Source organism: Ovis canadensis, chromosome 1 (assembly GCF_042477335.2).
Source record: "Ovis canadensis isolate MfBH-ARS-UI-01 breed Bighorn chromosome 1, ARS-UI_OviCan_v2, whole genome shotgun sequence".
Classification (NCBI taxonomy): domain Eukaryota; kingdom Metazoa; phylum Chordata; class Mammalia; order Artiodactyla; family Bovidae; genus Ovis; species Ovis canadensis.
The window spans coordinates 120,792,898-120,819,774 of record NC_091245.1 but is presented as its reverse complement, the minus strand read 5'-3'; the positions used below and the strand labels follow the sequence as shown (position 1 = coordinate 120,819,774).

The following is a 26,877-nucleotide window of genomic DNA, read 5'->3' as shown; positions in this document are numbered from 1 at the left end:
GTGTTGGAGTTTCAGCTTTAACATCATTCCTTCCAAAGAACACCCAAGACTGATCTCCTTCAGAATGAACTGGTTGACTCTCCTTGCAGTCCAAGGGACTCGCAAGAGTCTTCTCCAATACCACAGTTTAAAAGCATCAATTCTTCAGTGCTCAGCTTTCTTCACAGTCCAACTCTCACATCCATACATGACCACTGGAAAAACCATAGCCTTGACTAGATGGACCTTAGTTGGCAAAGTCATGTCTCTGCTTTTGAATATGCTATCTAGGCTAGTCATAACTTTCCTTCCAAGGAGTAAGTGTCTTTTAATTTCATGGCTGCAGTCACCACCTGCAGTGATTTTGGAGCCCTAAAAAAATAAAGTCTGACACTGTTTCCACTGTTTCCCCATCTATTTGCCATGAAGTGATGGGACCAGACGCCATAATCTTAATTTTCTGAATGTTGAGCTTTAAGCCAACTTTTCACGGTCCTCTTTCACTTTCATCAAAAGGCTCTTTAGATCCTCTTCACTTTCTGCCATAAGGGTGGTGTCATCTGCATATCTGAGGTTATTGATATTTCTCCTGGCAATCTTGATTCCAGCTTGTGTTTCTTCCAGTCCAGCGTCTCTCATGATGTACTCTGCATAGAAGTTAAATAAGCAGGGTGACAATATACAGCCTTGACGTACTCCTTTTCCTATTTGGAACCAGTCTGTTTTTCCATGTCCAGTTCTAACTGTTGTTTCCTGACCTGCGTATAGGTTTCTCAAGAGGCATGTCAGGTGGTCTGGTATTCCCATCTCTTTCAGAATTTTCCACAGTTGATTGTGATCCACACAGTCAAAGGCTTTGGCATAGTGAATAAAGCAGAAATAGATATTTTTCTGGAACTCTCTTGCTTTTTCCATGATCCAGCGGATGTTGGCAATTTGATCTCTGGTTCCTCTGCCTTTTCTAAAACCAGCTTGAACATCAGGAAGTTCATGGTTCATGTATTGCTGAAGCCTGGCTTGGAGAATTTTGGGCATTACTTTACTAGCATGTGTCTAGAAAATCCATATATAGATTTTCTTTTGCTAATTGGTAATTATTTACAGTGAGCTATGATTTCAAATGCCTGCTAGTGTCTGCCCAAATTTCATATTTCAGAATTAGTCCAGGAATTCTGTATTTTAAGAAATGAACTATATGAAGCCTGCAATGAACATGATACTCAATAATAAAAAAACATGAAACTTTCTAACATCAGAGACTAGGCAATTTGCCCACTTTTGCCACTTGTATTCTACATAGAGTACTAGAAGTTCTTGCCAGAACACTTAGGCAAGAAAAAGAAATAAAAGGAATCCAAATTGAAAAGGAAGAAGTAAAACTATCTTTGTTTGCAGATAATATGATCTTATACGTAGAAAACCCTAAAAATCCCCCCAGAACCTATTAGAAATAACAAACAAATTCAGCAAAGTTTCAAGATACAAAATCAACACAGAAAAATCAGTTGCGTTTCTGTAACTAACAATGAACAATCCAAGAAGGATATTAAGATAAGAATTCAGTTTAGAAAAGTATAAAAAGAATGAAAATTTAGGAGTAAGCTTGGCCAAGGAGGTGAAAGACCTCTAAATCTATGAAAGTCCTAAAAAATACCTGAAAACTATAAAACATTGCTAAAATAAACTAAAGAAGATACAAATAAATGGAATGACATTATGTGTTCATGCATTAAAAGACAATATAATATTGCCCAAATGTTTGTACTAACAAAGCTATCTACAGATTCAACATAATCCCTTTCAAAGACTCAATGATTTTTGTCAGGAACCGAAAAAGAATCCAGAAATCCATACAGAATTTCAAGGGGCCCTGAACTGCCAAAAAATCTTGAAAAAGGATGAAGTTGAAGGCCTCATACTTCATGGATTCAAAACATATTACAAAGCTACAGTGAGGCACAGACATAAAGACAGACACATAGACCAATGGAACAGAACAGAAAACTCAGAAATAAACCTTTGTGTTTATGGTCAAATGATCTTAAAGAGGATGCCTAGACTACACAATGAGGAAAGAAGAGTCTCTTCAACAAATGGTGCTTGAATACTCACATGCAAAAGACTGATGTTAGACCATATACAAAAATTAACTCAAAATGGAATAAACAGCTAAATTTAAATCTATAAAACTCCTAGAAGAAAACACAGGAGAAAAGCGTCATGGCATTGAATTTGGCAATGATTTCTTGGATATGACACCAAAAGCACATGTCAGTTCAGTCACTCAGTCGTGTCCGACTGTTTGAGACCCCATGAATCGCAGCACGCCAGGCCTCCCTGTCCATCACCATCTCACAGAGTTCACTCAGACCCACGTCCATCGAGTCCGTGATGCCATCCAGCCATCTCATCCTGGGTCGTCCCCTTCTCCTCCTGCCCCCAATCCCTCCTAGCATCAGAGTCTTTTCCAATGACTTAACTCTTTGCATGAGGTGGCCAAAGTATTGGAGTTTCAGCTTCAGCATCAGTTCTTTCAATGAACACCCAGGATTGATCTCCTTTAGGATGGACTGGTTTGATCTCCTTGCAGTCCAAGGGACCCTCAAGAGTCTTCTCCAACACCACAGTTCAAATGCACCAATTCTTTGGTGCTCAGCCTTATTCACAGTCCAACTCTCACATCCATACATGACTACTGGAAAAACCATAGCCTTGACTAGATGGACCTTAGTCAGCAAAGTAATGTCTCTGCTTTTGAATATACTATCTAGGTTGGTCATAACTTTTCTTCCAAGGAGTAAGTGTCTTTTAATTTCATGGCTGCAGTCACCATCTGCAGTGATTTTGGAGCCCCCAAAAATAAAGTCTGACACTGTTTCCACTGTTTCCCCATCTATTTCCCATGAAGTGATGGGACCAGATGCCATGATCTTTGTTTTCTGAATGTTGAGCTTTAAGTCAACTTTTTCACTCTCCTCTTTCACTTTCATCAAGAGGCTTTTTAGTTCCTCTTCACTTTCTGCCATAAGGGTGGTGTCATCTACATATCTGAGGTTATTGATATTTCTCCCAGCAATCTTGATTCCAGCTTGTGTTTCTTCCAGTCCAGCATTTCTCATGATGTACTCTGCATAGAAGTTAAATAAGCAGGGTGACAATATACAGCCTTGACGTACTCCTTTTCCTATTTGGAACCAGTCTGTTGTTCCATGTCCAGTTCTAACTGTTGCTTCCTGACCTGTATACAGATTTCTCAAGAGGCAGGTTAGGTGGTCTAGTATTCCCATCTCTTTCAGAATTTTCCACAGTTTATTGTGATCCACACAGTCAAAGGCTTTGGCATAGTCAATAAAGCAGAAATAGATGTTTTTTTGGAACTCTCTTGCTTTAGCAAAAATAGACTAATGGGGCTACATCAAACTTTAAAAAACTTTGGCACATTCAAGGAAACAATCAACAGGGTGAAAAGGCAGTCCATGGATGGCAGGGAAGAAAAGAACATCATATATCTGATAAAGAGGTAAAGTACAGAATATATAAAGAACTCCTATAACTCAATAACAAAAAATCAAGTAACCCAGTTTAAAAATAGGCAAAGGACAAGAATAGACATTCCTCAAAAAAGATATACAAATGGCCAACAAGTATTTGAAAAGATGCTTAACATCATGAATCACTGGAGAAGTGCAAGTTGAAACCATAGTGAGACATCACCTCATACCTATTAGGATGGCCACTATGAAAAAAAACAAACAAACAGAAAATAACAAGTCTTGGCAAGGATATGGAAAAATTGGAACCCTTCTGCACCACTGGTAGGAAAGTAAAATGGTGAAGTCACTATGCAAAACAGTATGGAGTTTCCTCAGAAAACTAAAAAAAGAATTGTCATATGATCCAGCAATCCCAGAAGTGAACACTTAAAAATAGTTCAGAGAAAAATAACAAAAAATAGAAAAAAAGACACAAGAAAGCAAAAATGGTTAAACAGGAGGAAATTTGGTGTGTGTGTGTGTGTGTGTGTGTGTGTGCTTTACCAGAATTAAAACTTACAAAGAGAAAACAAAAAGTAAAAGAATGAATGCTTGAATAGTCCTAACCATAAATTACCTCCATCGGTGCCACTCCTCTAGGTTTACTTGAAAGGCAGTTCTATGACTGAGTAAAAATTTCTTAAAAGTCAGATTTGGCATTAACAAAGAGGCATCAACGTCTATAACAACTAACCTTCCAGCTGTGGTCTCCAGTAGCAAAGATCACGAGCCAATCTCAGGCAATCACTCATGGGGATGTTACAAGTCATTCAAGTTCGGATAGGTTCAAACTGCTTGACTTTCTTAGTTTCCAGTGTGGAGATTTTTGGATTATAAACCGCAAAATTGGTCTGAGAAGTGGCAATGGGAGAGAGAGGAGGCCCTATGGCTTGAGCAATATCTCTCTGATTAGACCATGAGATTAACTGCTGAAGCCACAGACTGAAGCCCTGTTTGAGTGGATAAGGTACAGAATAGCTATAAGGTATCTAGCTATAAGGTGTAAGTTGTATCTGGTGGGCTGGGGAGAGGGCAGATTCATGCACTGAGGGAAGGGCAAGGAACAGATCTGGAAGCCAGCAAAGACTTGGGAGGAGTGAGAGGGGAAGGGATGCTTAAGAGTCGGCAGCTCTATCAATCTTAGCACTTTTCAAAGTGAGGAACAAGATATGATGTGCCTCCTGATATGATGCAATAAAGAGGGCACAGGGCTTTTCTCTTTTGCAAATTGCATCAGTCCCTGTTTAGCCAGCTGTTTTCCCCATAGCAATTAAAGAATCTGTTCTTCCTAATTTTGCCAATTCAATATACTAAGCTGAATGAAGCTGTCATGTACAGAAAATGAACATATAGCTTGCAAAGAAGAAATGATTTGTTTTCCAAGAACTCATTCTGAGATAGGGGAGGAGGGCATGCAACTTCTGTTATCATCAATCCCCCATTTGGAAATTGGGCATGATTCTGCAGGACTGACATGAGGATTAATGAGGTCGTTTGCACAGAGCAGCTAGTGAGCTGTTGTTGCTCAATAAATGGTGACTAAAATAGAAGAGGAGGAAGCACCCACATGTTCAAGTTTCTTCTTTATATCTTTCTACTTCATTCTACTTCCATCCCTTTTCTTGTTCACCTAACCTTTTAGTGCCTCAAGGGTCTCCAGAACCCTTCTGCTGTGGTCAGGACCCTGCTCAGGCACTCCGTCTTGAATACTTCACTGCAGTCCCGAGGTGGGGAGTCATGGATGTGAGAATTGCCTTCCAATAGGTGCCGGGAGAGCTGGGGTGCTGGGGAGACTTCACTGAGGAGTCAGCACTGGCATTAAGGATGAAGACCCAAAGAAGACCTTTCCAGGCTGTGTGGTCAGCAGAAAAAAGCCAGCAGATACACAAAAGAGTACATAGCAAGGAAGGAAAAGCAGAGTCCAGTGTGGTTGGATGGTGGAGAAAAACATGGGCTGGATTGAGACATGCTAAATAGTTTGGACTTTAGTAGGGAAGGGAGCAACATGGCACAGATGAACTATGCAAAAAAGATCTTCATGACCCAGAAAACCAGGATGATGCGATCACTCACCTAGAGCCAGACATCCTGGAGTATGAAGTCAAGTGGGCCTTAGGAAGCATCCCTGCTAACAAAGCTAGTGGAGGTGATGGAATTCTAGCCGAGCAGATCCTAAGAGATGATGCTGTGAAAGTACGGCACTCAATATGCCAGCAAATTTGGAAAACTCAGCAGTGGCCATAGGACTGGAAAAGGTCAGTTTTCATTCCAATCCCAAAGAAAGGCAATGCCAAAGAAGGTTCAAACTACTGCACAATTGCACTCATCTTGCATGCTAGCGAAATAATGCTCAAAATTCTCCAAGCTAGGCTTCAAAAATACGTGAACTGTAAACTTCAACCATGAAATAAGACACTCCTTGGGAAAAAAGTTATGACCAACCTAGACAGGATATGAAAAAACAGAGACATTACTTTGTCAAAAGAGACTTCCTTGGTGGCTCAGATGGTAAAGCGTCTGTCTACAATATGAGAGACCTGGGTTCGATCCCTGGGTTGGGAAGATTCCCTGGAGAAGGAAATAGCAACCCACTCCAGTACTCTTGCCTTGAAAATCCCATGGACAGAGGAGCTTGGTGCAGGCTACTATCCATGGGGTCGCAAAGAGTTGGGCACGACTGAGCGGCTTCACTTTCACTTTCACTTACCCTGTCAACACAGGTCTGTCTAGTTAAGGCTATGGTTTTTCCAGTAGTCTTGTATGGATGTGAGAGTTGGACTATAAAGAAAGCTGAGCACTGAAGAATTTATACTTTTGAACTGTGGTGTTGGAGAAGACTCTTGAGAGTCACTTGGACTGCAAGGAGATCCAACCAGTCCATCCTAAAGGAAATCAGTCCTGAATGTTCATTGGAAGGACTGATGTTGAGGCTGAAGCTCCAATACTTTGGCCACCTGATGCGAAGAGCTGACTCATTGGAAAAGACCCTGATGCTGGGAAAGATTGAAGGCAGGAGGAGAAGGGGACGACAGAGGATGAGATAGTTGGATGGCATCACTGACTCTATGTACATGAGTTTGAGTAAACTCCGGGAGTTGGTGATGGACAGGGAGGCCTGGCATGCTGCAGTCCATGGGGTAGCAAAGAGTTGGACATGACTGAGCGACTGAACTGAACTGTGAACTTCCAGATGTTCAAGATGGACTTAGAAAAGGCAGAGGAACCAAGATCAAATTGTCAACATCTATTGAATCATAGAAAAAGCAAGAGAATTCCAGAAAAACATCTACTTCTGCTTTATTGACTTCGATATGACTGTGTGGATCGCCACAAACTGTGGAAAATTCTTAGAGATGGTAATACCAGACTACCTTACCTGCCTCTTGAGAAACCTATATGCAGGTCAGGAAGAAGTTAGAAATAGACATGGAACAACAGACTGATTCCAGATTGGGAAAGGAGTATGTGAAAGTTGTATATTGTCACCCTGCTTATTTAACTTATATGCAGACTATATCATGTGAAATGCCAGACTGGATGAAGCACAAGCTAGAATCAAGATTGCAGGGAGAAATATCAATAGCCTCAGATATGCAGATGACACCATCCTTATGGCAGAAAGTGAAGAGGAACTAAACAGTCTCTTGATGAAGGTGAAAGAGGAGAGTGAAAAATCTGGCTTAAAACTCAACATTAAAAAAAACGAAGATCATGGCATCCAGTCCCATCACTTCATGGCAAATAGATGGGGAAACAATGGAAACAGTGAGAGACTTTATTTTTGGGGGCTCCAAAATCACTGCAGATGGTGACTGGTGACCATAGACATGAAATTAAAAGACACTTGCTTGTTGGAAGAAAAGCTATGACCAACCTCGACAGCATATCAAAAAGCAGAGACATTACTTTGCTTCAAAGGTCCATCTAGTCAAAGGTATGTTTTTTCCAGTAGTCATGTATAGATGTGAGAGTTGGACTATAAAGAAAGCTGAGCACTGAAGAATTGTTGCTTTTGAACCGTGTGTTGGTGAAGACTCTTGAGAGTCCCTTGGACTGCAAGGAGATCAAGCCAGTCAATCCTAAAGGAAATCAGTCCTGAATATTCTGTTGAAGCTGAAACTCCAATACTTTGGCCACCTGATGTGAAGAACTGACTCATTGGAAAGGATCCTGATGCTGGGAGAGATTGAAGGCAGGAGGAGAAGGGGACGACAGAGGATGAGATGGTTGGATGCCATCATTGACTTGATGGACATGAGTTTGAGCAAGCTCCAGGAGTTGGTGATAGGGAAGACTGACGTGCTGCAGTGTATGGGGTCGCAAAGAGTCAGATACGGCTGAGCGACTCAACTGAACTGAACTGAGGGAAAGGAGAGACATAGCACAGGCTATTTTGTAGGGGTCAGAATTCTATTTTATGAAGGTAACTCTGGCAGCAGAAGGAATCAGCAAAACAGGAAAACAAGTTAGGAGATCCTGACCACGTCAGCTGACACACAGCATAGACCTAAACTGGGGAGGAGGAAAGGGGTTGAAAAATATTACAAGGTTGATTTGCCAGGACTAGCAGGCAGGATAAATAGGAGGAGCTGAGAATAACAAACTTTCAGAGTAGGTTTGCCAGATTTATCAAACAAAAATACAGGAAAGATGTCCAGTGACATTTGAATTTCAGACCATCAGTGAATAATTTTTAGTATAAGTATGTCCTGTGCAGTAATTTATCTAACATTTAAATTGAGTTTCATCTGGCAACTCTGCACTTGTTAACAAGTGAGCAATCATATTTCTCATTTTCAACTGGACAATCAGCCTAGTGAAGAGGACCAAGTTTATTTCAGTGTCATGCATCAGCTCTAGCATAGTTTATTCAATATGTTTTTTAGATCTGTACTAAATTTACTCTTTAAATTTAGCATTATCCTATCTAGGAAATTGCCAGTTTAGTGGGTTTATTATTTTTTTGATACTAACTAAAATAAATGTATGACTCTAAAATAATTTTTTATTCCCATACTACCTAAAATGTGCATACGTACTTTGGGAAATTCCAGTAAAGTAGAGAGAGCTAAACCTTGGCTGGTCTGACTCATATCTGACCAGCCTTGAGCCACAATCTCTGTCTAGATGGGAGGAGGATGGGCTGGCATGCTTACAAACCTGCACTTGACTGTATTAGATTAGAAGGAGATGGACAGACTCTTGATAAGGAATGGGCAAGTGGAGACTGGAGCTCAGTCTACAGGAGTCCAGCAGGTCCCAGAGGCACATTTGTGGTTGAGGCCCCATTGCCTAAGAGTTGCATGGGGACAAGTGAGGGCTGAGAACTAAGCTGGAGGTTGTATTGAGGAGTTACACACCCAGAGGAATAATATGTCTCTCCAGAGGCTGTAAGCTGATATCCAAGAATGCTTGTTCTGGGATTTGGATGATCCACCTGCTTGCACGATGTCTAATTGTTCCAGATTTGTTAAGAAAGCTTCTCCTGATACTTGGTAGTGGTTCAGGTTGATGTCAGTTCCTGCGCCATCCAACAGAGAGGTTTTTCCCAGGTTTCTTGGTGGAGACTGGAGCCACCAGAATTGGGGCATCCTGAACTCAAACCAAGCAGCCACTCTTGCCCAGGCACCTCTGGCCCCAAATGTCATGCTGAGAGCCCAGTGGCTCCCATCATGATTTCAGCCTTCAGCCACATAATGGCCCCCACTGTTATGCTTCCCAAACACCACAAGGCTCTCTTCCCTTCAGCTTTCACTAATCCACTCTACTTGTAAAACGACTCCTGGACTAAGCCAGTGTTGCTCTGGGACTTTCTCTGTGCTCATCAACGTTCAGGCCCCTTGGATAGGGCTGATGCTTCTCTGCATGCTTTCCCACAGTGGGTTAGTGAGACATGAGATGGTGCGGGTAGCACCACCACCCAGTCGAATGCTCACGTGTCACAAGGCTGTTCTGTGGGGGCAAGGCAGAGGGGCTGGGCGGGAGACTGTAGGGAATATCTGCTGTGTGCCAAGTATTGTGCTAAGCCAACCTTTACAGTGTTCCAGGAGGCAGGTCCCATCATCTTCATTTTACAGACAAGGAAACTCAGAGAGATTAACTCGTATAAGGCAGAAGAAGTAGAGGGAGAATTAGATCTCAGGCATTCTGACCTTAAGTCAGGTGCTCTTGGAATTATGCCAGTTGAAATTATTTTGCGAAGAAGGGTAATCATTGTTTCAGTCTCAATACAGTAAGAATTTGGGGGCACCTTCTGTATACCTAAGGGTGAGTGATTTACATCAGCTACAACCTACTCATAACATCCTTCAGAATGCTCTGCTTTAACTCCCAACACTGTTTTTTGTTTTTTAAATCATCCACAGACTTCTTTCTTCATGACTACTGCTGTTATTATTATTTTAAATATTTATTTATTTTACCGTGTCTGTCTGGTCTTAATTGCGGCTTGTGGAATTTTTTGATATAGTGCACGGACTCTCTAGCTGCATTGTCCCACAGCATGTGAGATCTTAGTTTCCCCACTAGGGACTGAACCCACATCCCCTGCATTGCAAGGCGGATTCTTAACCACTGGGCCACCAGGAAGTCCCCTCAAGTCTACTGTTATTATTTATACATACCCACATTAGTTAAGAATTATTTAGGCTGCATAACAAAGAAACCCAAAATATAATACTTACATTTAGGTTTATTTCTCTCTTATATAAAATTCCAGATGAATAGTTTAGAGGTGATAAACTCCAGAATGGTTTTCTCAACTCTTATCATCTACTCTGCATTCTTGCTGTCAGGAAGCAGGAGAGCATGCACATTCATTTTAAGGGACTGGCCTGGAAGGATGCACATATCACTTCTGCTGTGTCTCATGTTGGCCCAAGCATAATTACATGGATGATCATGTCTACACGGGAAGTTGAGAAATGTAGTTTTCAGTTGAGTTGTCACCCATGCAATAAGAATTTCCATTGCTAAGGAATAGAGAATAGATATTCGAGAGAAGAGATAGCTACCATCACAATAAGTTTAGGAAACTTACTTTTGCATGAATTGATAGGTCATTATGTTTTCTTTAAGGAGTTTGGATTTAGAGTCAGATTACTTAGCTTAGAGCCACAACTCTGCCATTTAGGTGTGACCTGGTTAGTTGTGTAACTTTTCTGGATCTGTTTTTCCCTCTGTACAACTGGGAAATGATAGTTGGCTTAACTCACTGGTGTGCTGGGAGGGATGAACAAACACATTTTTGAGAGCTTAGGCTTCAAGGTCACGTGAAAAGTGAAGTGCTACAGGACACCCAGATGTGGTTTTCTGTGTGTGTGTGTGTGTGTGTGTGTGTTTCAAATTGTGAACACTTGGTCTAGCTCCCAATCTTGGTTTGGGGTGAGACCACATATCTGAAATGTCTGTTTTGTATTTCCACTCACAGGGGACTACTTGGTGTGTTCTATTTGCTTCCCCTGGTTAGTCTGGCCTGCCTTGACCAAGCACCTCTCCTCAGGCACCTGGACTTTCACCCATCTCTGGGGAGACCTGCCTGCCCCACTGGCTCTTTCTGTGCTCTCGTCACACGAGGTTGATGAAGGCCCCTGAAACTTACTCCTCACAAAGCGGATTTGGGTAGAGACCCTGGAACAGAACTGGGAGGAAGGAAACTAGCCAACAGCCCCCAGTGATGCCAGTCTGAACGGTCTCTCCCTGCCCTGTGTACAACAAGCCACAGAAAGCAGCCTTGGCCTTATCTGTACCCCGAGTTGAGGTTGTACGTCAGTTTACACTGTGTATCAGTTATAGCAGAACCTCTTTTTACCTATTAGCCTCTAGATTCCAGAGTTCTGTCAAGAGCACACAATGGTCATAGCAAACACCGTCTTCCAAAAACACAAGCTACAACTCTACACATGGACATCACCCAGTGGTCAATACCAAAATCAGATTGATTATCTTCTTCACATCCAAAGATGGAGAAGCTCTGTAAGACAGCGAAAACAAGACCTGGAGTTGACTGTGGCTCAGATCATAAGCTCCTAATTGCAAAATTCAGGCTTCAGCTGAAGAAAGTAGGGAACACCACTTAGTCATTCAAGTAGACCTAACTCAAATTCCTTATGATTATACAGTGGAGGTGACAAATAGATTCAAGGGATTAAACCTGGCAGACAGAGTGCCTGAAGAACTACGGACAGAGATTCATAACACTGCACAGGAGGTGGTGATCAAACCAGCCCCAAGAAAAAGAAAGGCAAAATGGTTATCTGAGGAGGCCTTACAAATACCTGCGAAAAGAAGAGAAACAAAGGCAAGGGAGAAAGGGAAAGATGTACCCAACTGAATGCAGAGATCCAGAGAATAGCAAGGAGAGTTAAGAAGACCTTAAATGAACAATGCAAAGAAATAAAGGAAAACAACAGAGTGGGAAAGACTAGAGATCTCTTCAAGGAAACTGGAACTATCAAGGGACCATTTCATGTAAGGATAGGCACGATAAAGGACTGAAATGGTAATGACTTAACAGAAGCAGAAGGGACTAAGAAGAAGTGGCAAGAATACACAGAACTATGCAGAAAAGGTCTAAGGACCCAAACAATCATGATGACCTGGTCATTCTTCTAGAGCCTGACATCCTGGAGTATGAAGTCAAGTGGGCCCTAGGAAGCATAACTATGAACAAAGCTACTGGAGGTGATGGAATTCCAGCTGCACTGTTTAAAAATCCTAAAAGATGGTGCTGTGAAAGTGCTGCACTTAATGTGTTACAAATTTGGAAAACTCAGCAATGGCCACAGGACTGGAAAAGGTCAGTTTTCATTCCAATCCCAAATAAAGGCAATGTCAAGGAATGTTTGAACTACCATACAATTGTGCTTATTTCACAAGCTAGTAAGGGTTTGCTCAAAATCCTTCAAGCAGTACATGAACCAAGAACTTACAGGTATATGAACTAGATTTAGAAAAGGCAGAGGAACCAAAGATCAAATTGCCAACATCCTTTGAGTCATAGAGAAAGCAAGGAAATTCCAGAAAAACATCAACTTCTGCTTCACTGCCTGTGCTAAAACCATTGACTATTTTAACACACTGTGGAAGATTCTTAAAGAAATGGGAATACCAGACCACCTTACTTGTCTCTTGAGAAATCTGTATGCAGGTCAAGAAGCAACAGTTAGAACTGAACATGGAACAACTGACTGGTTCAAAATTGGGAAAGGAGTACGTCAAGGCTGTATATTGTTACCCTGCTTATTTAACTTAAATGCAGACTATATCAAGCAAAATGCTGGGTTAGATGAGTCACAAACTGGAATCAAGATTGCCAGGAGAAATATCAAGAACCTCAGATATGCAGATGATGCCACTCTAATAGCAGAAAGAACAGGAACTAAAGAGCCTCTTGATGAGGGTAAAAGAGGAGAGTGAAAAAGTTGGCTTAAAACTCAACATTCAAAAAATGAAGATCATGGCATCTGGTCCCATCACTTCATGTCTAATAGATGGAGAAATAGTGGAAGTAGTGATAGACTTTATTTCCTAGGCTCCAAAATCACTATGGACAGTGACTTCAGTCATAAAATTAAAAGACGCTTGCTCCTTGGAAGGAAAGTTATGACAAACCTAGACGGTATATTAAAAAGCAATGACAAACCTAGACGGTATATTAAAAAGCAGAGGCATCACTTTGTCAACAAGAGTCCATATTCAAAGTTATGATTTTTCCAGCAGTCATGTATAGATGTGAGAACTGGACCATAAAGAAGGCTGAGAGCTGAAGAACTGATGTTTCTGAATTATGCTGCTGGAGAAGACTCTTGAGAGACCCTTGGACTGCAAGGAGATCAAACCAGTCAATCCTAAAGGAAATCAACCCTGAATATTCACTGGAAGGACTGATGCTGAAGCTGAAGCTTCAATACTTAGGCCACCTGATGCAAAGAGCTGACTCATTGGAAAAGATCCTGATGCTGGGAAAGATTGAAGGCAAAAGAAGGGGGTGGCAGAGGAGGAGATGGCTAGAAAGCATCAACAACTCAATAGACATGAATCTGAGCAAATTCCAGGAGACAATGAAGAACAGGGGAGCCAGTCCGTGGGGTCACAAGGTCACAAAGTGTTGGATACGGCTTAACAACTGAACAACAATTTCCTTATGCTCCTTAAGGAAGGAAAGAAGGAAGGAAATCTTCAACGTCTATTATGTTCCAGGTACCTAGACAACTTGCCAGCATTTATTTCCCACTCAACCGCACTGCCCGCAGATATTATGACTTCCTTACTGACAGATGAGGAGTTGGAGGTTGAAAATCTGCCTTGCCTAGTAATAACACAGCTATCAAGTGGAAGAGGCAAAATTTGAAGACCCAAGACCTCTGATGCCAAGTCTGGCTCTCATTTTACCACACTGTGATTATTTTTATTATAGTTGAATGTGGAAGGGTAGAAGCCACTCCAGCAGTCATTGGGTCCTCCCCAGAGGATAAGCATGGCTTTGAAACCATTTCACTCAGATTGGGACTTGAACCCATGTCCTGGGACTCAAACCCAGCCAAAACTCACGGTCTTCCAACTGAGATCACAGGTTTCAGGACCTAATGAAGCCCAGGTTCCTGATATCTCATTGCAGAAAGAATTCAGTGAGAGAAAGAGTGATAGGTAAGAAGTGGATTTATTCAGTGAAAAACACACTCCACAGACAGAAGGTGGGCCACCACAGAGGGCGAGTGCAGCGCCAAAATGTGGTGTCATTAGCTTTTATGGACTGGGAAATTTCATAGGCTAATGAGTGGCGGAACTATTCCAACTATTGTGGGGGAAAGGTTGGGATTTCCAGGTGTTTGGCCACTGTCCAATTTTCTCTGATGGAACCGTCGTGGCAGCTCTAACCCTGTCATTTAGCTTGCCGACATGTTACAATGAGCTTATGCCGAGTGTCAAGGTTTAGTCAAGTTGACTTGTCTGTCATCTTGGACCCATTTGGTTCTGTTCAGTTTATGCTGTGCCCTTGGGCTATGTCGTTCTTTCAAAGGTTTTGTCCTGTCCCTTTTCCTCCTATTTCAATTTCATGGCCATAGTAGAGAACCAACCAGTTGGAATGAGTGGCATTTTCACCACTTTATCTTCAGCACTACACAACCTAGTACCTGACATGTATTTATTGCATATTCTAAAGTCATTGGATTGATTTTTGAAAATTTTTAATAGTTTTACTGAGATATAGTTCACATACATTTTACCCATTTAAAATGTACAGTTCAATGGCTTTTAATATGTTCAGAGTGCAAGCACCACCACAATCTAATTTTAGAACATTTTCATTACCCCAGAAAGAAACTAGTGCCCGTTAGTAATTACTCCCCATTCCCTCCTCCCCTCCTTGGATTGATATGTTTAAAAGAATCATAACTGAGTTGAAGGTAAAAAACACCTTGCAAAGCCCCCATGGGAATAGGATCTTTACACAGATAAAACAAGCAAGTGAAGTCAAGGAAAGAGGTTTCCTGCACACAGCCGTTCAGCCCTGGTTTCCTAGTAGAATCTGAGCCGGAGTTCACCAAAGTCCTACTACGGCCAGTATGTGAGTTGCAGTCACAGCCTTGAATCTGTGGCAAAAGCAGATGGCACTTCCAGCAGGCATACCCCAGAGGAGCAATTTTCCACGAGGACTGTGCATGGCAACTAGCCATCCTGGGATTTCTGGCACGGTTCAGTTTCACGTCTTTTGTTCCAAAGTCCTTAGAATGGCACTTGTCCTGGTTGGGTAATGAACCTTGTTTTTGTATAGGGAAAATGCAGTTACTACAGGCACGTGGAAAGTGCCTTTTATTGCTTCCTGCTGGCAGATCAAAAGCAGAGGGGTTGGACCACCCCAGGGAAGCCTGTTTTATTCAGAGAAAGGGAGGGGCCTCGGGGCTCAGCAGTCTTTTGCTATTCTGTGCAGGTCAGGAAACCCAGGGAGGCTGCTGATAGACCCAACCGAAGCTACAGCAGGGCTGTGTCCTGAGAATCGGGCCCGGAAAAGGCAAAGCAAATTGTAACAGGAAAGAAAAAAAGCAGAGACAGAATTGCTGTTTTGTTGCACAAAGGAAGGAGGTGACCCAAGGCTTCTTGTGACACAGGAAGAAGCATATTTGGAGAAGTGAGAGCCGCTTCCTACAGATCCCTTCAGATTAGAAGCCAATTATGGATTGCCCCGAGGAGGGCACGGCAATCCACTCCAGTATTCTTGCCTGGAGAATCGCAAGGACAGAGGAGCCTGGTGGGCTACAGTCCATAGGGTCGCAAAGACTCAGACGGGACTGAGCCTCTAAGCGTAGCCTCAGTTTGCCCCGGGGACAAACAAGAAGCTCTTTTGTGGTTCTGGTTCTTTCCACACCTGGGTGAGGTCACTTGTGTAAAGGTGGCCTTCATAAGCATGTTGAAACCAAGCCCAAAGCCTATTTGTTTTCTAGGATCAGCCTATTAAGACCTGCCTTCCCATCCTCCGGTCCTCCCACCCTCCCAGCTGGTCCGGCAGGTCCCTAACGGTTAATTAAATCTTGAGATAGGACTCAAGAGTCAGTCTCATCCCGCTTCCCTCATCAGCTCTGAAGCCAAGGGCACATCACTTACCCCCTCCGATCTCTGCTTTCTCAAAAGAGTAGAGAAGATTGACAGAATTATCTTATCCAGACAGACTGATTGCTTTGCCTTGAGGTGATTCAACTATCGGATTCCACATTTAAAAACCTTGAAAATATTTGGATTCCTCAGTGCAGGAAAATCTTCATGATTCTACACATTTCATTCGTTAATTCACTCAAACACGTATTAAGCACCACTATATGTCAGCCATGCTAAGCAACAAAGTGATAACTTCTGCTCATTGACTCCCTACTATGTGTCGCAAGTTGTCAGATACTTTAGATTGATCGTCCCGTTTAATCTTCCCCACAACTCTATGAGTTAATACTTTCATCATTAGGCTAAAAGGAGCCCATAGTAGTTCAGATGGTAAAGAATCTGCCTGCAATGCAGAAGACATGGGTTTGATCCCTGGGTCAGGAAGATCCCCTGGAGAAGGGAATGGCAACCCACCTCAGTATTTTCACCTGGAAAATTCCATGGACAGGGGAGCCTGCTGGGCTATGATCCGTGGGGTCGCAAAGAGTTGGACACGACTGAGCGACTAACACACTTATTAGGCTAAGAAGAGTTTAGATAACTTTTTCCGGTTCACAGGTCCTTGATTCTAGATACTAATCCTGCCATTGCATAGATAAATGAGATGTAGTGGGTTCTGATTTCAAGGATGTTCCAACCAGCAGCCCTGTGGCCAGCTAGCAGGCTCTGAAACCCTTGACATTGTTCACTTGGTACTTGGGATTCTCTAAGCAAGAATACTGGAGTGGGTTGCCATGCCCTTCTCGGGGGACTTCCGGACCCAGGGATCCGATCGAGCCTCTTAACCTCTCCTGCATTGGCAGGCGAGTTCTTTACCACCAGCGCCACCTGGGAAGCCCTATGAGTTCCGCAAACCAAGTTTTCTTCCATAGGAATGGCCATACCATAAATATTATAAACTGAAGAAATAGCGCCCTCTTGTGTCAGAAGAATAACACATTCGCTCTCAGGAGAAAGACATTTTGAACAATCTTAAACTATGAAACTCTTGGGGTTTTTTCGTTTTTATTTTTGCCTACTTTGACTTTGAAACATGCTACAGAACTCTTTGTAAATTACTAAGTACAAGGATCAGCAGGACAGAATGAAGGGACATGATGTTTGAATACTCCTTCGCTGGGGGATCTGATTGTCCTACACTAGCCTGGAAAATCCAGAACTTCTGTTTCAATATGAATATGATCCCTCTTGACATGTTTACTTTCTTCCTTTATGTTTTCCCCACCCCTCCTATTTCTTTTCTCTTTTTTCTATTTTTAACCTGCATTTGCTTCCCCCCGCTCCTTTCTACTCTCTCTACCTGTCCTTAAAAATAGTTATATTTGCTTATAAACAATACCACCTTTATTCCTCTTTTTATGGGATTTAAAAATTTTATCTGTTCTTTTTTTGAGTGTGTGTTGGGGGTGGCAGAGGGTATACAAAGAAGGAAACACTGATATAACCTAGGATTTAGAAGATCTGGATTTTTCTCCATCCAGCCATCCCTTCCTGCTCTTTCCATAAAGGATTAGCAGTCTGCACAAAGTAACATTCACCATAGAATCCTGTATGTTTGCTCAAAGTAGGTCACAAGATATCTTATGGTGGAATCTCTCAGAAACCAAGGAAAAGAGGAAAAAATAGTCAGTGATTGTACTCATAATGTTCATTAGATAAAACAGGCGAATTGCTCTTTGGAAGTATTGTGTTGTCTGGTACTGAGGCCTGACAAATTCTCCCATGGATCCTCATGAGGAAAGGACCAAGTTACAGCGGGGAACTCCCCTCTAGCAGCCCTGCAAGAACTACAGGAACACGTTTCCTATTTTTGTTTCTCATAACAATGTTCAGCGGGAGGCTGGTAGCGGGTAACTCTAGAGTACCGTTCAGTACAAAGAAAGCCAAACAAGGGAGGAAAATGATATAATCCAAGTAGGCAATTCTCTGCTACTCGGATACATTTTAAGGGTAAAATTTAGAACAGCTAAAAAAAAAAAAGAGTGAACTGCATGTTCTTAGGAAATCCATTGCAGATATGATTTCTTCTGACTGGGCTTTTGGTAAAACTGAACGGAATGTCAGGTTGTAATCTCCAGGAAGAACCTGTGTTGTTGATAAAAGGAAGATATTGTGATTTTAATAACTGAAAAGGAAAAAGATCAAGTCCTTTAAAGAGCATTTGGGAGTAGATCCAGACAAGTAACTGACAGATATCCACTCCATCTCATCAGAGGATGAATTTAAGAAGTATCTAGAAGCTGAAGCCAAAATCTCTATTTAAAACAGTTTGGGGTCTACTCCAGCTTATGAAAGAAACAGAGAAGCATAAAAATGATTCTCATATTATGGTATGCCTAGCACATACTAAGGATTTGTTTAGAATTCTAAACTAAGATATTTGTTTAGAATCTTTAGAATCCAAATGTTTTGATTCTATTGTTCTAGTCTGGGCTAATGAATCTACATTTTAAACTCAAGAAACAATTGAGACAGAGACATCATCGTAAAGTGGGGTTATGATAATTCTAGTTGAGGGGACAACAACCCAAAGCAGATGCTAGGGACTGCTTGCCTGGACAAAAATCTCTCAGTAAAACACCTTGACTTACAACTATTTCAAAACCATGACGTCCTGGTAAAATCTGTAGTACAAATTAGTTCATAACTGTGTCTCCTGCCCTCCTTTCCCAGTAACTAAATGTTCTAACTTGCTGTTTAGAATGTCTGTGCTGCGCTGAGCTTAGTCTCTCAGTAGTGTCTGAGTCTTTTCAACCCCATGGACTGTAGCCCACCAAGCTCCTCTGTCCATGGGGATTCTCCAGGCAAGAATACTGGAGTGGGTTGCCATGCCCTCTTCCAGGGGATCTTCCCGACCCTGGTCAGTTATTACCTCAGGTCAGTGATTAGATAAGTTAGGATAAGGTTTGGCTGCATGTAATGGAAAAATAACAGTGTCTTAAACAACTTGAAAGCTTTCTTCTGGCTCTCAGAAATGAGCTTCAGAGGTTGGCAGTGCTGAACGCGCATCGCACTCCAGAATGCTGGGGGCTGAGGCTCCCTGCATTGCTCTGATCTCCGGCATGTGGCCTCTACTTCTTGCCCAGGATGGTTGCCGCTGCTCTCACATGGTTCCACATGACAGATAGCAGGAAAGAAGGGCAAAGATGGATGGAGTCCCTCCCTTTAAGAATTTTCTAGGTTGATACTCAATACATTTGCTTACATTTCAGTGATCAGAACTTAGCCTCACGGCCATATCTAGCTGCAAGGAGATGGGGATTTGGGAAAAGTAATCTTCATTTTGCATGGCCACATGTCCAGCTAAATTTAGAGGTTGATTACAAAAGGAAGAAAAATAAATGGGTATTGTCTCTGCTATAGCCATTTGTGGACATCATTAGGTGAAAAGTTCAGTTGTCAGTTGAAAGAAAGTGAAAATTGCTTAGTTGTGTCTGACTCTTTGTCTATGGAATTCTCCAGGCGAGAATACTGGAGAGGGTAGCCTTTCCTTTCCCCAGGGGGATCTTCCCAACCCAGGAAATGAACACTTCTGTCTCCTGCATTACAGACAGATTCTTTACCAACTGAGTTAGTAGGGAAGCCCATTGTCAGTTGAAGCAGTTCCTAAGTGTCAACATCAAAGCCATGTCATCAGCCTCAGAAAACAGCCTTTCCAATCTCAACACAGAGACTCACCCTTCCTCCTCATCTGAAAGAGAAAGCAGTTCACATGATATACACTGTAAGAGGACGGATCCAAATCTCTGCTTACTCCCATCTTTCCTCTTTTGAAAATGGTACACATATAATATTAATATGTGCTTGTGCTAAACCCATGCAGCATGGAAGAGTAAAAAGCTCAAGCTTCCTCCTGTTGCAACCCCAGCCCTAATCCTACCAAGAGGTAGTCTTGGTTGTCATTTTGGGTATTTCTTTCTGAACAAGATTTATATCTCCTCCTCAAAAGTGTTACCTGATTTATCAGGACACCATGTTTATCCTGACTTCTATCTTGCTCTGTTTCATATCATTGTAGAGTTTACCACTATTCATTGCGGTAATGCAGTGGGAGTCAAAGATGACAAATGTTAGAAGTTACAGGAGCTGGAGAAATCACAGTGTAATCCTTACAGATTACTTCTTGTTTTCTGTGGAAATGTAAATAGGGCTGGGCTTGCTAATGTTTTCCCCACTGGACTTAAGGAATTGTCTTTAATTTTTAAAAATACTAAATTCATGTAAAGTAAATATGTAACTTCTCTTGGGGTCTTCAGCAATATAAACCAGGACATTCTCTTTTCTTGTGCTCTAGACAGTTTGTGATTTTGCTGACAGTTATCCAGACAGTGTCTTCATAGGTAACATCTAAGAGAATATGAAACAAATAGAAGGAAAGTGAATCATCTTCCTTTTCTTTCTTACTATTTATTTATTTATTGGCTGTGCCTTGGAGCTTGCAGGATCTTAGTTCCCCAACCAGGGATTGAACATGGGCTCCCAACAGTGAGAGCCCAGAATTTTTTTTTTTAATTTTTTAAAATTTATAATTTTAAAAATTTTAATTGGAGGCTAATTACTTTATAATATTGTGGTGTTTTTTGCCATACATTCACATGAATCAGCCATGGGTGTACATGTGTTCACCCATGAACCCCCCTCCCACCTCCCTCCCCATCCCATCTCTCAGGGTCATCCCAGTGCACCAGCCCTGAGCACCCTGCCTCATGCATCGAACCTGGACTGGCGATCTGTTCCACATATGATAATATACATGTTTCAATGCTATTCTCTCAAATCTTCCCACCCTCGCCTTCTCCCACAGAGTTCAACAGTCTGTTCTTTATCTCTGTGTCTCTTTTGCTGTCTCGCATATAGGGTCATTGTTACCATCTTTCTAAATTCCATATATTTGTGTTAGTATACTGAATTGGTCCTTTTCTTTCTGACTTACTTCACTCTATATAATAGGCTCCAGTTTCATCCACCTCATTAGAATGGATTCAAATGCATTCTTTTTAATAGCTGAGTAATACTCCATTGTGTATATGTACCACAGCTTTCTTATCCATTCATCTGCTGATGGACATCTAAGTTGCTTCTATGTCCTGGTTATTATAAACAGTGCTGTGATGAACATTGGGGTACACGTGTCTCTTTCAATTCTGGTTTCCTTGGTGTGTATGCCCAGAAGTGGGATTGCTGGGTCATAAGGCAGTTCTATTTCCAGTTTTTTAAGGAATCTCCACACTGTTCTCCATAGTGGCTGTACTAGTCTGCATTCCCACCAACAGTGTAAGAGGGTTCCCTTTTCTCTGCACCCTCTGCAGCATTTATTGCTTGTAGACTTTTGGATCGCAGCCATTCTGATCGGTGTGAGATGCTACCTCATTGTGGTTTAGATTTGCATTTCTCTGATAATGAGTGATGTTGAGCATCTTTTCATGTATTTGTTACCATTTGCATGTCTTCTTTGGAGAAATGTCTGTTTAATTCTTTGGCCCACTTTTTGATTGGGTCTCTTTTATTTTTCTGGAATTGAGCTGCAGGAGTTGTCTGTATATTTTTGAGATTAACTCTTTGTCCATTGCTTTGTTTGCTATTATTTTCTCCCATTCCGAAGGCTGTATTTTCACTTTGCTTATAGTTTCCTTCGTTGTGCAAAAGGTTTTAAGTTTAATTAGGTCCCATTTCTTTAGTTTTGCTTTTATTTCCGTTACTCTGGGAGGTGGGTCACAGAGAATCCTGCTATTATGTCAGAGAGTGTTTTGCCTATGTTTTCCTCTAGGAGTTTTATAGTTTCTGGTCTTATATTTAGATCTTTAATCCACTTTGAGTTTATTTTTGTGTATGGTGTTAGAAAGTGTCCTAGTTTCATTCTTTTACACGTGGTTGACCAGTTTTCCTAGCACCACTTGTTAAAGAGATTGTCTTTTCTCTACTGTGTATTCTTGCCTCCTTTGTCAAAGATAAGGTGTCCACGGGTGCGTGGATTTATCTCTGAAAGCCTAGAATCTTAACCACTGGACCATGAGGGAATTTCCCATCCTCCTTTTCTATCACAGTTTGGAGGGGCTCCAGTGGCATAGAAGATGGCAGAAGTCTTCAGCTGGGAATTGTGGGGTCTGCCACACGCATCTGAAGAGGTCACTCTTTGAAAAGACTGTGGTTTCCTGGGGAGGTTCCCACCATGAAGGGCTCTAGCAGGAAGCAGGGTGGACTATGGCTGATGCAGGGCAGTAATCATGTCAAGTTTAGTTCATGTGCACTGAGGCTTATCTGCTCTGTTCCACCCGCTTCCCCCCCACCCCCGATCCAACATTCTAGCCCCCTTCTCACCCCAGGACCCTGGCTCCCTGCTCAGTGGAGACCCTCCATGCCACTCCTGGCATCATCTCATGCCCGGACAGTGTCAGCTTCCTCAGCCTCCCCCAGGAGAGGGCTTGGCTTCGGCATGGCTTCTATCATATCCATCAGAGTAGTAACAGAGTCTTGATTCTTCCCAAATGCACCCTAGTTCTGTAGATCCTTGCACACTTCTGCGTCTAGGAGAAGATCACACTGGAGGGTAGAGGATCTGACTTTCCTGGCAACTTCCCAGAAGGTCTGTGTAACTCAACTCAGAAGCGCAGGGGAATTAATGCCCCATGCAGTGAACTTCAGGGGCTTCCCTGGTAGCTCAGCTGGTAGAGAATCCGCCTACAATGCAGGAGACCCCAGTCTGATTCCTGGGTTGGGAAGATCCCCTGGATGAGGGCATGGCAACCACTCCAGTTTTCTTGCCTGGAGGATCCCCATGGACAGAGGAGCCTGGAGGGCTACAACCCGTGTGGTTGAAAAGAATCAGACACGACTGAGCCACTGAGCACAGCACACAGCACAGGTGTGAACTTCAACAATGACAGAGGGAATGAAAGACCTGGCTGATATGTCCCTCTCCTTTCTTCCCCAGAGGCATGGTTCCAAGGCCCTGTTGCCGGGGTCCAGCCCCAGTGGATCCAGGGTGATTCGAAGGTGGGGACGGAGTCGGCGTCTTTGGAAAAATGCATATTTAATCACAGATATAGAGAGATTAGAAATGGATAGTGTAGTAGGAAGATTAGTGGAGAAAAAGAGGCTGAATAACTTGGATTACGTGGAATAGTATCCATGCTCCACATGGGAACTCAGCCAGAAAAACGGGAGCAAGAAAGAAGCGACATGGGGGAATCAGTCTTTCTGGAAACTGATCCGATTTCTTTATTTTGGGGTTTGCTTATATACCTTTTGTTACACATAGGGATGAATACAGAGTCATGCGGGGGGTCAGCAGTCCTGACCTTTATCAAAATCAGGTGCTTCACATAAATGTATTAAAAAAAGGTACATCATCTTCTGGCCATGAGTGAGACCTGCTGACATTTTATGATCCTTTCTTTCTGATAACCAAAAAACTTATTTCTTCCAAGGGTGATTTTTCTTAAACCAGGCACCAGCCTCCAAATAAAGTTACATTCCTATAGGGTGAGGGTGTAGTGAGTTACAATCAAGAAAGGAATTTATTTAACCCAAGGTTAACATGATTAATCTTAAAGGTTAATACTTATTTCTCCTATATGTTTAAAGGTTAATACTTATTTCTCCTACATGTTAGTTATATTCATTATAAGGGTAGGGAACATGGAGATTTAGCAGCAAACATCAGCCCAACAAATGAAAATCCTTTCACCAATGCTCCCCTTAAGATCTATTTAGTCTTAAGATATGATAAAGTTACATTTTTACATAGCAAGGACACAGTGATTTATAACAAAGTACAGTGATCTATTACAAAAGAGAAAATCCATTAACTCAAAAAGTCTAGTATTGCTAACATCAAAAACTACTATATTTCCTTTTGCTATATTCCAAATACATTGATTAATATATTCCCAGGTGCCTAAGGATATGGAGGCCTGGCAGCAATCATTGACTCAACAAGAAGAAAAAGTCCTATGCTAATTAAGACTCTCAAAATACTCCAAAACTCTCTGTGCTGTTTACGGTTAAGAGGTAGTAAACAATCATGTGCCTAGTGGCAGCAGTATGGATAATCCTGTCTCACAAGCTAGTCTGTCAGCAGAGAGGTTTGACCTGAGACATCCTTGTCCCACCCAGGGGAGGGAATTAGCAGCAATTATTGACACAACAAATGAAAAACCCTTCACCAATATAATTCCTAACCAACCCATCATACTAATAATTTCTAACTCCCCCAAAGAATTTGCCTTTAGTAAGTCTAAAACGTCTCATGCCTCTCAGGTTGGGAGGCTGTAGACAATCACATGTGGCCGGACGAACCTATACAGGTGGGCTAGATAACCTTCAGAGGAGTCCGTAAGCTGAAACACTCTTGTCACGCCCAAGAATTTTTATTGCCTTGGAGCTGCACGTTTACTCCTTCTCAGAGAGAAACGGTTATGGGGGAGAGCCCCCCGTAAAGTCAGAGGTGTAGGTGAGAGCATAAAACAGACTCTGGTTTTGGGGTTAGATGCTCGGGAACAGGGGGTTTCCTGAGGCTTGATCACGCCTTTGCGTATGCCAAGCCTCCTTCCTCATGACCTTTGCCATGGGCGGAGTGCCTCACGCTGGCCCCCAGCACCCTGTGTTTCCACCTGGCTTGTCAGAATGACAGTGTGCGTAATCAAGCAAGCAGCAGTCTTCCCTTGTGCAGCCAAGGGCAGCTAATCAATGTGCCACCTTGCATTTGCTTTCACTCCTTTCCTGCTCTTGTCTCCTGCCCAGGGATTTGAAATAAAGCTGCAGCATTGTTAGGTTTGCCTCCGGATTTTCTTCAAGGGAACATGGGCTAGGAGAGTAACTGATGGTATTTGTTATGAGCATATGTGAGCAGTTCCCTGGAGGGACGGTTTAGAGATTTGGCAGAGATATAAGGTTGAATTCTGAAATACTGAATTCCAGGTAAGGAGTGACCTTTTTTTTTTTTTAGTATAAGTGTCTCCCAAATATTGAATGGGATATACTCGTGCCAAAAGAATTATTTGCAGTTTCTTTGAAATTCACCTTTAAATCTGCATCTTGTATTTTATTTGTTAACCCTGTGAGAATACTCTGAGATATTCCTGGGAAAGAGGCTTTGCTGGGTTTGAGGTAAGGGAACAGTGTAGATAAAACTCTATGAAGCTGTACAGAGAGTGAAACAATATAGCGAGAGTGTAAAATGTGAAGGGGGGTGCAATGGGAATCAGAATTGTGCCACGATGAAGAATCTTGTTCTTTGTTGTTCAGACTCAATCTCATGTCCAACTCTTTGCAACCCCATGGACAGCAGTATGGCAGGCTTCCCTGTTCTTCTCTATCTTCTGAAGTTTGTTCAAACTCATGTCCATTGAGTCAGTGATGCCATCCAACCATCTCATCCTCTGTCACCTCCTTCTCTTGCCCCCAATCTTTTCCAACATCAGTGTCTTTGCCAATGAGTCAGCTCTTTGCCTCAGGTGCCCAAAATTTTGAAGCTTCAGCTCCAGCATCAGTCCTTCCAATGAATATTCAGGCTGGATCTCCTTGCAGTCGAAGGGACTCTCAAGAGTCTTCTCTAGCACCACAGTTCAAAAGCATCAATTCTTTGGGGCTCAGTGTTTTTATGGTCCAGCTCTCAGATCTTACATGATTGCTGGAAATCCATAGCTTTGACTATACAGACCTTTGTTGGCAAAGTGATGTCTCCGCTTCTTAATACACTGTCTAGGGTTGTTGTAACTTTCCTTACAAGGAGCAAGCTGGCTGCAGTCACCATCTGCAGTGATTTTGGAGCCCAAGAAAATAAAATTTGTCACTGTTTCCACTTTTCCCCCTTCTATTTGTCGTGAAATGATGGGACCAGATGCCATGATCTTCGTTTTTGAATGTTGAGTTGTAAGCCAGCTTTTTCACTCTCCTCTTTCACCCTCATCAAGAGGCTCTTTAGTTTCTGTTCTTTCTGCTATTGGAGTGGCACCATCTGCATACCTGAGGTTCTTGATATTTCTCCTGGCAATCTTGATTCCAGCTTGTAACTCCTCCAGCCCAGCATTTTGCATAATGTAGTTTGCATATAAGTTAAATAAGCAGGGTGACATATAGACTTGGACATACTCCTTTTTCAGTTTTGAACTAGTCAGTTGGTCCATGTCTAATTTTAACTGTTGTTTCTTGACCTGAATACAGATTTCTCAGGAGATAGGTAAGGTGGTTTGGTAATCTCATCTCTTTAAGAATCTTCCACAGTTTGTGGGTATCCACACAGTCAAAGGTTTTAGCACAGGCAATGAAGCAAAAGTAGATGATTTTCTGGAATTCCTTTGCTTTCTCTATGATCCAACAGATGTTGGTAAGTTGATCCTTGGTTCCTCTGCTTTTTCTAAATCCAGTGTGTACATCTGGAAGTTCTTGGTTCATGTACCACTGAAACTTAGCTTGAAGGATTTTTAACATTACCTTGCAGGCATGTGAAATGAGTGCAACTGTGAGGTAGTTTGAACATTCTTTGGCATTGCCTGTTTTGGGGATTAGAATGAATACCGACTTTTTCAGTCCTATAGCCACTGCTATGTTGTCCAAATTTACAGAGAAATTGAATGCAGCACTTTTACAGCGTCATCTTTTAGGATTTGAAATAGTTCAGCTGGAATTGCAACATCTCTTCTAGCTTTGTTTACAGTAATTTTTCCTAAGGCCCACTTGACTTCACACTCTAGGATGTCTGGCTCTAGGT

At 42.1% G+C, this 26,877-nt stretch overlaps 1 long non-coding RNA gene across 1 annotated transcript in view; it reads right to left on the bottom strand.

The window, feature by feature from the left end:
* Positions 1 to 26,877, bottom strand: part of LOC138417673 (uncharacterized) — a 48,409-nt gene that overhangs the window by 15,395 nt on the left and 6,137 nt on the right. The window contains exon 2 of the long non-coding RNA XR_011248251.1: positions 10,196 to 10,416. This is a non-coding gene — a long non-coding RNA (uncharacterized lncRNA). The remainder of the gene's footprint in view (positions 1 to 10,195; positions 10,417 to 26,877) is intronic.